We start from the raw sequence: 5,647 nt of genomic DNA, 5'->3' as shown, positions 1-5,647 counted from the left end.
CTGCATTGGCAGGCAGATTCTTAACCACTGTGCCACCAGGGAAGCCCCCGATCCCTCCCTCCAGGGGTGTTTTCAGGATGGACTTGAATGAGATCATAGCAGCTACGAGAGCTGCCGTGTATATGAGGTGCACAGAGAGTGCCCACCCCGGGGGGCTTCGTGAGTGTGGACTCTTCACCACCCCCTGACTAGTGAGAAGCTAACCACTGAGCTTTCCAGCCACAGAGGCACCCATTTGCTGCCTGCCTGATCCCGGGGGCCACTCCCACCATCCCCTGTGCCTTCCCTCCACTCCCGAGCACCAGGAAATAATCTCTATAATATTGCAACAGAAGCCTCGTCCATGCCGCTGCCAGCACGGACATGGGGTGGGGGCCAGAGTAGGCTATTGCAGTCCTAGAGTGTGCTTAATAAATCCATATCAAAACCATAAACCTTGGGCTGCCATAAATTCCTCTGGCCTTGGCTCCTCCACCTCATCAGCCCTTTGCCCCAGTTAATCTCGAATCTCCACGTGGGCGGCCAGGGCTGCGAGTTTGGTTTCCATTTTAGTTGCAGAACAACATCAACTCAGATGACACACAGCACATCCCAGTATCCCTGTTTTAGAGACCATGAAACTGAGGTTCAAAGAGGTGGAGAAACTTATCCAAGGCACAAAGCCAGTGAGCGGTGGAGCCAGGACGCAAATCCCATGCTTCTTCTACCAACCCATGCGGCCCCCCCGAGAATTGGGAATTCGCCTCCCCCCTACAAAGGTTGCTTCCCCAGCCATGACACTAGAGGCTTTTATCCCTTTATCCCAAATGGAGCCCCCATTGCTCAATAAACGGGAAGGAGAAGTGGGAGGGACTCTGGTGACAGGCTGTGTGAGGATCCAAAGGAATTTCCATGCAGCGTGAATGAGCTATCATCACAAATTGGTGGGGTCACCCTACTTCCTCTTTTGTGGAACCCAGATCGCTTTTGATCTACACTTCTCGAATCAGTGCGTCATCTGTAAATTCCAAGGCCTGATCTAAGAGACCTGAGTCACAGGATCCCATGCAACTCTTTGGTGATGGAGGAGCTACAATCACAACTGTAGCCACAAGCTACAACTGTCTTCAAGGCCCACATTTATTGACCTCTTCCTCTCTGCCAGACATTGCTGGACATAATTTAATCCCCACGACAACGCCCTGAGTCAGATATTCTTGTTCTATCTTACAAACGAGGAAGGGACTCGTCCAAGGTTCAGAGCTGACCCAAGAGCTGAGGTTCAAACACCCATTGTCTGACCCCAGGGGCCACCAGAATGGGACCAGGGAGGATGCTGATGACTCAGTCACCGTGTGGTGAGCACAGACGTAGCGCGAACAGTGGAAAGTTCAATTTGACAAATATTGATGGGCGGAGCCCTGTGCCAGAGCATCCTGGGGGTTATGGAGAAGTGGTACCACAAGGTGCCTCCCTCTTAGAGTTTACAATTTTCACTTGCAGAGGGAAAAATTACAGGCAGTTGAATATTAAGAACCAAAGGAGTAAGAGTGACAGCTGGGAGATGGTAGTTTGAGGGGGGGAATGACTGCAGCCTGGGAAAGTCTCACTTGCTGGAGGATTCAGAAGCAATGGTGAGACAGAGAAAAAAGACAGAAGTGCGTTCAAGGTTGAGAGAGAGATGGAGTGGCAAGTCAGGGCAGGCAGCAGGAAGCACAGCCCATGGACGGGAGGGAGGATAGAGGCCAGCGTTCCCAGCCAGCGGTCACTGTACATGCCACCTGATCCTCTCTACACCCAAGTACCACTGTGCCTTCCCTTACTTACTATTTTTCTTTAAATCAATTCATAAGCATTCTCCTTACACTGATCACTGACGTAAATGGAAAACCAGTATCACTTGCCGCGTAAATAGAAGGTGATTGCAAAATTAGAGTGAAAAGAAAACAATATTTTTAAGGTGGAGCCAGATAGGATTGCCCAGGGAAAGCTCTACACTTTCTTCTTCAAACGGGAAATTGACAAGTACTTAGACGTGAAAGGCATATGTTTCCAATGGAGACTTTCTCCATAAAGTTTTCGGAAGGAAGGAAGACTTGTAAAGAGACAGGCTTTGGCGACAACGTCACTGAATACCATCTCTGTGTATCCCTAACATCACTCAGCATGCCACTGAAGTCCTCAACCCACACCTGGAAGCACGCCATGGCGGCTGGTCTGGGCCAGGGGGGAGGGCCTCAAACACTGGGCAACCGGAATTTCTTTGGGGGAAATAGGAAATCACTGGAGATCGGAGATCAGGGGAAGGCTGTGGCCAGATCTGTGTTTTTAAAGGCTCATTCTGGCAGCTTTGTGGAGGATGGATTGGACAGGGTGCAACTGTAAACAGGGAGACCAGTGAAGATGCTCACGTGCTGGACCAGGTGAGGGATGGTGAGGCCTGTGGCCGATGGAGGCAGTAGAGATGTAGAGGAGGGGCCAGTTCAAGAGACATATGTCCATTCATTCACTCACTCAACAAATGTCTATTGGGCGCCCATTATGTGCTGTGCCCTTGTCTAGGCACCAGGGTACACAGGTGAGCAAGACAGATAGAGTCCCTGACTTCCTGAGGTTTACCTCCTAGAGGGAGCACTCAGACAATGTTTGAGGGAATAAATTTAAAAAGGTAAAATGTGAAATAGTCAAGTGCTGTCAGACTGTAAACGGTCACGTTCTTTGAAAGTAAAACAAGGGGACTTCCCCGGGTGGCGCAAGTGGTTAAGAATCCGCCTGCCAATGCAGGGGACATGGGTTCGAGCCCTGGTCTGGGAAGATCCCACATGCTGTGGAACAACTACGCCCGTGAGCCACAACTACTGAGCCCGCGCTCTAGAGCCCGCGAGGCACAACTACTGAAGCCCGTGCGCCTAGAGCCCATGCTCCGCAACGAGAGAAGCCACCGCAGTGAGAAGCCCGCGCACCGCAACGATGAGTAGCCCCTGCTCACCACGACTAGAGAAAGCCCGCGCGCAGCAAAGAAGACCCAACACAGCCAAAAATAAATAAATAAATATTTCTTAAAAAAAGAAAGCCAGTAAAGCAAGGTATGGTGACAGTGTGAATATGAAATAAAAACAACAAATAGGTTAATTTGAAAGTGTTGAGGATGGAATAACATCAGATCGTGGGGTCAGGGAGGGCCTCCCCGAGGATGTGAGTCTGGGCTGAGCTCTGGAGGTTGAGAAGGGGCCAGCCCCACAGAGCTCTGGGGGAAAGGCAGGAACCACAATTGTAAAAGCCCTGCGGTGGGAGCCAGCTGAGCCTCTTGGAGGCTGAACACAGTGGTCGATGTGGCTGGAGCAATGTGGGAGGAGATGGAGTCTGGTAGGTGGGCAGGGCCAGGACTAGGGGCGGGGGCAGGCCTTCTAGGCAATGAGAAAGGTCGTAGATTTCATTTTTGGTGCAATGGGAAACTCTTGGAGGTTTTTCAACAGGGAACTGATGTGATCTGATTCATGTTCTAAAAAGGTCACACTCTCTGCTGTGTAGAGAAGGGACTCCATGGAAGAGAGTGAAAGCAGAAAAGCCCAGAGGTGGTCTGTGCAGTAGTTCAGGGGAGAGACAATGGTAGCTTGGACTTGAGTGGTGTGGTAGGCAGAATTTTAAGGTGACCCCAAGACTCCTGCCCCCTGGTCTAGACACATCTTCTCTATATTATTCAGTCAGACACAAATCTGGATGCTGTTGTGAAGGGATTCTGCAGATGTAATGAAGGTCCCAAACCAGTGATTTTGTGATATAGAGATTATCATTGACGGGCCTTCCCTAATCAGTTGAGTCCTTGGGGTGGGAGGCTGGGCTCTTTCTGGCATATAAAATTAGAAGCAGGAGAGGGATTCGACGTGAGGGAGGCTCTCTGTGGCTGGCTTTGAAGATGGAAGTGGCCACATGGCAAGGAATGTGGGTGGTCTCTAGAAGTTGAGAGTGACCCTCCCCAGTGGACAGCCAGCTGGGAAATGGTGACCTCAATCCTGCAACAATGAGGAACTGAATTCAGGCAACAACCTGAATGAGGCTGGAGGTGGCTCTTTCCCCAGAGCCGTCTGGTAGGAATACAGCCCTTGACTTCAGCTGTAAGACCCTGGGCAGAGAACCCCATTATGCCATGCCTGGACATCTGACCAGACACTGTGAGATAACAAATGGGCATCTTTTTAAGCCACTGAGTTTGGGGTAATTTGTTACACAGCATTGAAAACTAACACAGGTGGCGATGGGGAAAGGTGATCAGGTTGGGATATTTTGGAAGCCACACTGCCAAGACCTTGTTAATGGATTGGATGTGTGAAGGAAAGAGGATAAGTAACCATGGGGCTGGTGTCGCTGATTATTGAAATGAGGAAGGCTAGAGCAGCTCTAGATTTGGGTTAGGAAGCAGAGTTCTGTTGGGGATGCCAATTTGAGATGCCAATTAAGCATCCAAGGAATTATTGGGTATACAAGCCTAGAGCTCAGGGAAAAGTTGGGCTGCAGAGGAAAAGTCCAAGCCACAAGTACAGTATGAAAATACTGCTCAGCAAGAGAAAGCAGCAGACTATTGATCAAGCAAGCTGGGTCTCAAATGCATCATTCTGAGTGCAAGAAGTCAGACCCCCGGGACATCCCTGGTGGTCCAGTGGCTAAGACTCCGCGCTCCCAATGCAGGGAGCCCAGGTTCGATCCCTGGTCAGGGAACTAGATCCCACATGCCACAACTAAGAGTTCGCATGCCACAACTAAAAGATCCCGCGTGTGGCAACGAAGATCCCTTATGCCACAAGTAAGACCTGGTGCAGCCAAATAATAAATATTAAAAAAAAGAAAAGAAAAGAAGTCAGAGCCCCAAAGCTACATGTGGTATGACTTCCTATATAGGATATTCTGGAAAAGGCAACACTCTAGGGACACATGCTGTTGTTACCAGGGGCTAAGGATGGGGTAGGGGGTTTGAATACAAAGGGGCATAGAGGAGTCTTGGGGTGATGGCGATGTTCTGTATCTTGACTGTGGTAGGGGTTACATCACCATATACATTTGCCAAAACTTGCAGAGCCATAACATTAAAAAGGGTGAGTTTTAAAATACGGAAATTATACCTTAACTTTTTTTTAAATGAAAGAAAAAAAGCCAAATATTTGCTTGAGCTCATTTCAGAAAGGGAGTGTAGGCAGCAGAGAGGTGCAGGGGAAGACTTCACTCAGGGTCCCTCCGCCATCCTGGTCAGAAAGAGGAAAAGGGACCAAGAACAGGAGAGATGGATGTCAAAGGTGAGGGAAAGGGATTCAGGCAACATTGACTGCAGACCTACTATGTGCTAAGGGCGCTGCCACACTCCTTGTCTCATGTAGCTGGCTCAGTGAGCCGGGAGGCAGGTTAAATGAACTGTCCTTGTTTCACAGATGAGAGGAAGTGACTTGCCCTGGGTCCGCACAGACCATCACAGTGGTGTGCCCTGCACTCTATTTGTTTGTTGAATGAATGAATGAACAAATGAATGAACGAATGAATGAATGTCACTGTGCTCCAGGTGCTGAGGTGTCGCCAGCAGGTTCAAACTGAGGATATGAGAACATGGTCTTCTTTGAGAAGTCAGGGCCATAAAACCTGTTCGGTTTCCTGACTTGTGCAATGCCGGCCCCTCCCCCTG

At 49.6% G+C, this 5,647-nt stretch overlaps 1 long non-coding RNA gene across 2 annotated transcripts in view; it reads right to left on the bottom strand.

Annotated features, from left to right (window-relative positions):
• LOC309645385 overlaps positions 1-5,647 on the bottom strand; it is a 43,460-nt gene that overhangs the window by 2,601 nt on the left and 35,212 nt on the right. The gene's annotated exons all lie outside the window — the stretch shown is intronic.

The sequence above is a fragment of the Balaenoptera physalus genome (genome assembly GCF_965194825.1).
Source record: "Balaenoptera physalus genome assembly, chromosome: 16".
Classification (NCBI taxonomy): domain Eukaryota; kingdom Metazoa; phylum Chordata; class Mammalia; order Artiodactyla; family Balaenopteridae; genus Balaenoptera; species Balaenoptera physalus.
This window is presented reverse-complemented; position numbering and strand designations above follow the sequence as displayed.